The sequence below is a fragment of the Quercus lobata genome, chromosome 1 (assembly GCF_001633185.2).
Source record: "Quercus lobata isolate SW786 chromosome 1, ValleyOak3.0 Primary Assembly, whole genome shotgun sequence".
Classification (NCBI taxonomy): domain Eukaryota; kingdom Viridiplantae; phylum Streptophyta; class Magnoliopsida; order Fagales; family Fagaceae; genus Quercus; species Quercus lobata.
The window spans coordinates 14,735,133-14,743,258 of NC_044904.1; positions in this window are offsets into that span (position 1 = coordinate 14,735,133).

The following is an 8,126-nucleotide window of genomic DNA, read 5'->3' on the forward strand; positions in this document are numbered from 1 at the left end:
CCCGTGAGACACTCACGAAACACAGTTGTCTTCATCCTATCCTAACTCTTCGCATTCCAGTCATGTGCAGGACACATGCATCACTTCGTGGGATGCTTACTCGCGAGCTACCTGTGAAAACACTTCAGTCTTCAATTTGCCTTGAGTCTTCACACACTCTCTCTCACACAACCCTTACAAATAAATCCCACATGAAATACAGGGTACAAAAGATTGAACAGAATTACAATCAAATTTGATACGGAATTAAAGCCAACAAAATACATAGTTGTAAATTACAACTTTACGGCATGCATACTTCATACTCGACAACTAACCAAATAAGTGACCCTCCAAGCCATTGAGCTACATTTGGATTTTACACAGAAAAGTAGTTGGTACCTGAATGTATTAACTTTACTTTAGGAACCTTCACCAACAGTCTCAATATTTGGGGATCATTCACTGTAAAAAATCTGATAAATCTGTCTATATTGGGTAATGGGTACCTGTAGTCCGTAGTTTTATTAGAAGGTAGTTGAAATTGTGAAATTATAAAGAGATAAAGGAAACTGCTGAACAATATTGGTGCGTACAGTTGGTTCGTCCTGTTTCACCGGCCCGGCAGCTTCATTCCTTGGAATTTCTTGATTTTCCACAATGGACCAAAACTGTACATGTTAGAAATTTCTACATACCAACCAATTTATTATACTTTTCTAATTCAGCAAAAAAGAAAAATTATTATACTTTGCTAGGTTTTGTTATTTTTTTTAAGTGCTAGCTAGCTAGAATCAATTCTAATTACATTAAGGGTAGTGTTAAAGGACACTGAAAAACTGTTTTATCAGATTTTGATCAGCTTTATAAGGTGTGGAGTTTTTTTTTTTTTTTTTTTTTTTTTTTTTTTTGAGAAAAGGTGTGGAGTTAGTGGTGCTATCTTTTTTAGTTCAGCTTATTATTTCAGTATTTTCAGTCTTTCTTATCAATTCATACCAATTTTTTATTAGCTAGATCCTACCATAATTCATCTTTTTATACTGCATCTTAACATTTCCCTTACGTTAAAGCCCATAGCAGCCGTTCGGGTATGATTGGTTTGTAAGGGGGGCAGAAATACGACATTGTTGTGTGGGATATTTGCTAGGGAGATTCTATGTCTCCATCAAGTTCAGAATTATTTTTGCTGTGTCCAAAAAGGTATCCAATGCCGCTAAGTCTGTTTTATAGAAGCAGACAAGAAAGAAAGAGAGAGTTCAGATATGACAAACGAAGAGGAGAGAACAAATAGGGACCATTGATTGTATTCATGGGATGCTCTAGGCTTAGATAACCTGGGTACAGCTACGTACTGTGAAGTGTGAACTCATCTAACAAATATTATGATCAGATAAGGTCAAGGATAACATGAGCTTAGACCTATGCTATCACAACCATAGCTCTTGCATATTTGGAACCAAATATCGTTTTAATATGCCGTTATTATGACTTTATACCAGGGATGGACCCAGGATTTTAAGCTAGCGGGGGCTAGAGTATAAAAAAATAAAAACAAATGAATCTAAATAAGCATCCATATAATATTAAAAAATTATAAATACTTAAAAACGTTATTTCTAAATACATTAAAATACAATTATTTACTAACAAAGACAAAAACAATAACAAAATAATGTTTTTTTTAATATTAAGCTTACTAGGATTTTTTTATTTTTTTTATTTTTTTATTTTTTGTTGTTGAAGTTAGAGCATTCACAGTGGTGGTGCTAAAAATTTTTAACTTTTAGCACCTCAAAAATTACTTTACCTATTTTACCACCTCACTTTATAATACAACCAATACCAGATGTTCTATTTTTTTTTTATCACTTCATTTGAAATAATATAAACAACTCAATAAAATAATAAAGGAAGTGAGAGAATTTGAGTTTTTTAATTAAATGAAGAAATATAATCTTAATAAAATATTGTATTTTATTTTTAACAACTTGCTACAGTCAACTAATATTTATACTAGTTTACTGTAGTTTCCAAAAATTTAGCTTTAACTTCTCTAGTAACACATGATTTTTTAGTTCTTTAGTGGTAAAATAGTTTTTTTTTTTGCTAAAATACAATCACCATTTTGAATGTTTTTATTGTTTTCATTAAGTTTTTTGATTGGATAATTGCTATTTGGGTGAGCCTAGTTAGACTTATTGAAGATAAAGAAAGCCTCAGGTTTTGGAAGGAGCCTAACTATAAAAGTAAAATATATAATATCTAAAAAAAATGGGACCCAGGGGCCCGGCCCCCCTTGGGCCCCACCTGAAAAAAAAAAAAATTCTACTTTTTACACGTGGTGTAGCTTGACATGGTCTTGATGACCAACATAACTCTCGATAAGTCCAATTTCCCTACTAAAATCAAAAGTAAAAGCAAAAATTATACAACATTTTTGGAGTATAATAATGTTGTATTCCCTATTTTTATGTAAATGGTAGATTCTACTATGAATTGAATTAGTGAAACTCAATATATCATGTGAGATGAAGCCGTACGATATTACTGTACTCTCCCAAAATATTGTATAAAACTACCTAAGAGAAAGAGACACACACATAGTAAATTTAACACAAAAATTGCATTTCAATTTCCAAATAAATGCTAACGGGCTGCTATTTCTTGCAAGAGTAAAAGATATAAGTTCATCTGGTTCTACTTTTAAAGATGCAAAAGTGCTTTTAGAGTTTTAAAGCTCTTTTAGGTTCTCAATTTTTTGCTAAAGAACTTAAAAAGGAGTCTCTTTAAAGTTGTTTTTAGCTTTAATTAAGACTAATATTGAAATTTAGAGTTTTTTTTTTGTTTAAAAAAATAATTATAATAACTTAAAATTAACTATTCAGGGTTTATAAATTCAGAATTTAAAGTATTATTTAATATAATTTTTCAAACACTCTAAATGCTAAATTCTCATAAGAAAAAATAAAAATAAAATAAAATAAAGAGCTTTTTATACTATTTTTGTCCCTAAACTTTAAAAAGTTCATTTTGCATTCCTAAATTATTGAAAAATTCATATTTCGTCCTTAAACTATTGAAAATGTTTTATTTATGTTTTTAAATTTTATTAAAAGTTTGTTTTTCATCCCTAAACTAATGAAAAAGTTCTTTTTTTCATCCTTATGTTTGTCTCTATGCTATTCAAAAAAACTCTTTACAAAGTTTAGGGATGAAAAAAATAAAAAAATTTAAGTTTAAAAACGAAAAGCAAACTTTTAGTAAAATTTAGAACCAAAATAATATTTTAACCTAAAACTTTATATCGCAAAAGTTCTACCACTAAAGATCTTCCTGTAAATCGGTACTTCTTAGAGTAATTCCACAGAGACACGTATATAATATAGTCTAATTGGGTGGTTTTCTTTTAACTTCGTAAATCAATGATACTTTTCACTGTACTAGTGCATTGTCATGACTTATTAGGAGGACCGTTTGTTTTGTCACGGTTGTATCTTCCAAATGAAGGAAAGATAGTAAAACAGCAGCCGAGTAGATGGTAGAATAAAGGAAGAATGAGAAAGTGGGAACGACGGTATAAGTATTTATTTTTTAATTAAAAAGATAAGCTTAGAAAATTGGAAAAAAAAAACTACAAATTGTCAACATCTCTTCTCTCTCACACCTAGTTTTTTGTGAATTCCAAGTTCTTCTATTTCTAGCTCCCAAAACTCTTCTCCACCATGTCCAAGGATCATATGATCTCCCAGAAAAATCTACCAAAACCTCCACAACTTCAAGTTCCAAAACAAGTAGATGATGATGATGATGAAGAAGGGTGTAGAACACCAACTTCTCCTGATCACAAAATTCCAGCCACACAGAGCTGCCCACCCACACCGCGAAAACCAGCAAGAGTATCTGTGCACAAGAGGAAATGGACAGACCTGAAATTCTTTGAAAACACAAGGCGTGAAGAGTTGGAGTCTTTCTTTCAATCAAGCTTCAAATCTCCTAGGGTTACGTCTCATGCTGTTAAGAGAAGATGTACTAGTGTATGAAATCTTACTCTAGGTAGGTAGGTTTCTAATTCCTGTAAATTATCCAAATTAAGTTTTCTTATGTTTAGTTTACTTTTAGTTGATCTTCTCCTATGATGTATCTAACACCTATATATATACGTGTGATCTTAATTGAAATAATTACCATCAAATCACTATAGCTTCTTGCTATAGCTCTAAAATAACTGAGATCAGTAATCGGATATGTAATATGTCCATGATCACTTCATCTATTTCTTGTAATTCGATATTTATGATCCAGCACCACACGTTAATTGCTCTTGCAGTTTACGACACCTATGATTTTACTATGAATTGAATTGCTTTGATTTTCTTTTTTTGGGTGCCAATTTAGCTTTGATTTTCATGAACCATGTCCCTCACTAATTAATTGATTACTTGCCGGATCTACCATATAAGTTGGTGAGGTAAATTAATACTAGAAACAAAGGTCACTGGATAAATGTTGCATAGCTTTCAGAACTGTTTGAACTGACAGTTAAATCAACCGGATTATAAATTGATTTGTTTTGGGGTTTTTGTTGTTTTTACAATACTAGATATGCAATAAAACAGGTAACAATCCATTAAAAACATACACTTCTATTAAAGAATATTGGGAGAGAAAAAGTTTCTTGGGATCAGTCTATATAAACTCATCTAATTCATTCCATGAGGTAGGGTTTCTAAAGAAAAAAAAAAATTCTCTTACTATATCTCCAAAAGGATTTGAGATCTTTTTGTGTGTCGTATTTTTCTGTTTTTGAATCACTTTCAGATTTTGTTTATTGAGTATGTTTTTAATGAGTATATTTAGCCAAGCGAAAGCTGCAAATAATAACAACATACTTGGAATATACGATCCTTTTCTTTGTACTTACCGTTTGACATTTTCTTTTCTTCAAGTCGATAAGCTTGTAAGTTGTAGTTGTTGTAGCCCCGTATTAGCCACCAAACATGGATAAATAGTAATATTCCACGGCCAGTCGGCCACTTCTCTGACTTTTTGGAATATTATTGGATTATTAGACATATGCCATACGAGAGAGAGAGAGAGAGAGAGAGAGAGAGAGAGAGAGAGAGAGAGAGAGAGAGAGAGAGAGAGAGAGAGAGAGAGAGAGATGGCTATTGGCTGGGGTGCTAGTACTTAGTAGTGATTCCGAAAGTCTCATGGCTAGTGATTTTTTAAGTCTCATGATATTCATGAGATTCTAGGATTGAAACTGGGGAGACTACACATACCAAAGAGAATAGTCAAATATTTGAAAATGTCTAGATACTCTCGTTTGCCAAAAAAAAAAAAAAAAAAGAGAAAAACCCGTGAGTGTCTTCTATAATTACTTCCTTTCTTGTTAACTCTATATACATACACACACACACACACTCTCTCTCTCTCTCTCAATTTAGTAATGAAAGAGCAAAATTCAATTATATATCAATTCAAACACGTACTTACTTTCATGTTGATGAAAATGCACATTGATTTTCATAATATTTTAAAGTTGGTTAATTTAGTTGTTAATGCATATTTAGAATTTAATTAATTGATAACCCATGTACGTGCAAGTTAGATTATCAAAATTATGTGAGAGAATGGGTGATGGCATCTAACTGTACATTTAAGTGAAAAAGCTTAAGAAAAATAAAAAATGAAGCTTTAACACTTTAATGTCGAGAGAAATGGAAAGCATAACATGGAAAGTAAAGAACACATTGGAAAATACATGGAAAACCTTTTGAAATGGATGAAAAAACCACAGGTGAGTAAGGGAAGAATGTCCCTCACTCTTTAGAGCTCTCTATTATGTGAAAAACGAAGGTTTTGTATAGTGGTGACGTTCTTTCCCAAAGAAAGCCTTTTTTCTCTCTACCTCACTTTCCTACCCAAACTTTCTGCTCTTTCTCTTGTTTTCTTTAGGTCCTTACCCTAATTATTTAGCAACATGTTCCTCTTATAGTATGAGGAATGTTGTGAGGTACATTAAGACATGTGCAAACCCTTATTCGCCCATTTCAAACCCTAAAATAGCTATTGTACTATACTATGGTTAGAGGAGAGAAAAAACATGCTAATGTCAAGGTAGTGGAACAAATGGTGGCTTTGCTACTACGTAGGGAGCAAACCATAGACAAGAAAAATGACATCAGGGAGGCTAGGAGTGATGCACGTGTCCTCAACAATAGTCTAGCACAAAATCAGCCAATAAGGAGTGTTCTATAGCATCTGACCATAGGGGGTCGCTATCTCCCTTTTGTACAAGTGCTAGGTGTTAAGGACATATTTTGTGTAATTGGCTAATCTTTTGACAAAACGCATCTTACTTGTATTTGGATAGATCTAGGATATGTTTAATACTTCAAAAAACATGTTGTTCAAGTCTAGTATTAAAGCCATGAAGATTAGACCAAGAAACAAGTGAAGAAAAGTTGTTCACTAAAGTTGGACAGATAGCTCGACACCTGCAGACAGATAGCTCGACAGCTGCTCGATAGATAGCTATATATCGAAGTTTAATGAGGCTCGATAGATACTATCTATCGAGGTTACGGAAATTCGGATTTTCAGATTTGATTTTTGGCCCATACTTATGTATTTGTGTAGTGTTTCTTTTCTCACAACCCTAGACATATATAAGGCTTATTTTAGAAGTCGTCACATAAGAGAATACAAGGAGAACATATGCAAAAGGTGACCGATACCTTATTCTCTCTGAAAGAAGCTACTGTGTCTTTGCACCTTAGGGTTTTGTAACCAAGTGCTTCTTAATCTTCATTGTTGATGAAGTGAAGAACTTTGCAACCAACATCTTCTTCAAGTTGGTGAGTGAGTCACGTATTGGAATTCGTGCAAAGGAGTTAGTCACATACTAGAATCCGTGCAAAAAGGGTGGCGTTCATATATTGAAGAATTCAGAGGTTCTGAAGCGGTAGAAGGTTTCTGCTATAAGTTTATCTATGGAGATTGTAGAGTCTAGGGACAAAAGTTTTGTACTAGATCTGAAACTTCTCTTTGCTATAGTGAATTACTTTTCGGGAAGGTTTCCCCCCCAGGTTTTTTACTGTGAAACTAGTTTGTTTCATTAGTTTTCCTGGGTCATCATATCTTGTCTTATTTAATTTTGTGTTGTGCATGATTTTGACATGATATTGATGTTAGTTTGTTTTAACAAGATTTATTCATAATAAATCTAATTAACAACTTGGGTTTAAAACTTGTTAATTCTATCAACCAGAGTCTTAATTTCCCAACATTGGGTGTCCATGTCAAGTGCAAATCTCACTCTTCTCCAAGGTGGTCACGCCATTGGCACGAGCCAAAGATCCCCTTCTTTAACCAACGTTTCCCTTTCTTTGCTCACAGCTATTCCATGTGTAGGGTTTGGATCCAACCACGTCAACATTCTCACGTGCCTTGGCTGGTGTAATGTACAACCCATAACAATTCAATATAAGTATGAAGAAAAATTTATTTTATTTCTATTTTTTTAGAGGAAACGATAATAGACTTAATTTATTGAAGATCATTTTGTACAATGAGAAAGAGAAAAGAATGACATTCTTTTAATTAGAATTGTGCAAAAAAAACATCTAGCCTGCCAATGCGCCACCGACTTACATCGTCCCAACCCAATGTGTGCGGATCCATGAAGTGAGGTGAGTCGGGTTGGGCTAATTAGACAACCAAATTTGCTGGTCGGGTTGAATATCATGTTGAGATATTTCTAACCTACCCACCTCTATATATATATATATAGTCGATCATATTGCAAAATTCTACCTCACTTTCCCACTCACCTTATTTCTCTCATATCTTTCTCTTCCCTTTTATTGTTTTATTTTCACAATTCTCTTCCCTGATAAACTCTAGCAACCCAGTTGCTCTTTCTAAGATTTTGCTAATGATCTTACTATATATATAACTCTAATCTCAAATTTTGAGATTTTTTTTTAGTGCGACTAAATTTCGATCATTCTAATAAAAAGTAATATAGTATTTGTAATTTTTATTAATAAAAATTGTAATTTTTCCTTCCTTTTTTATTGTTAGGAACCCATGGGTAGAACTCACCATTGAAAACTGGCTGCAAGGGGAGGGTATTCAAGAGC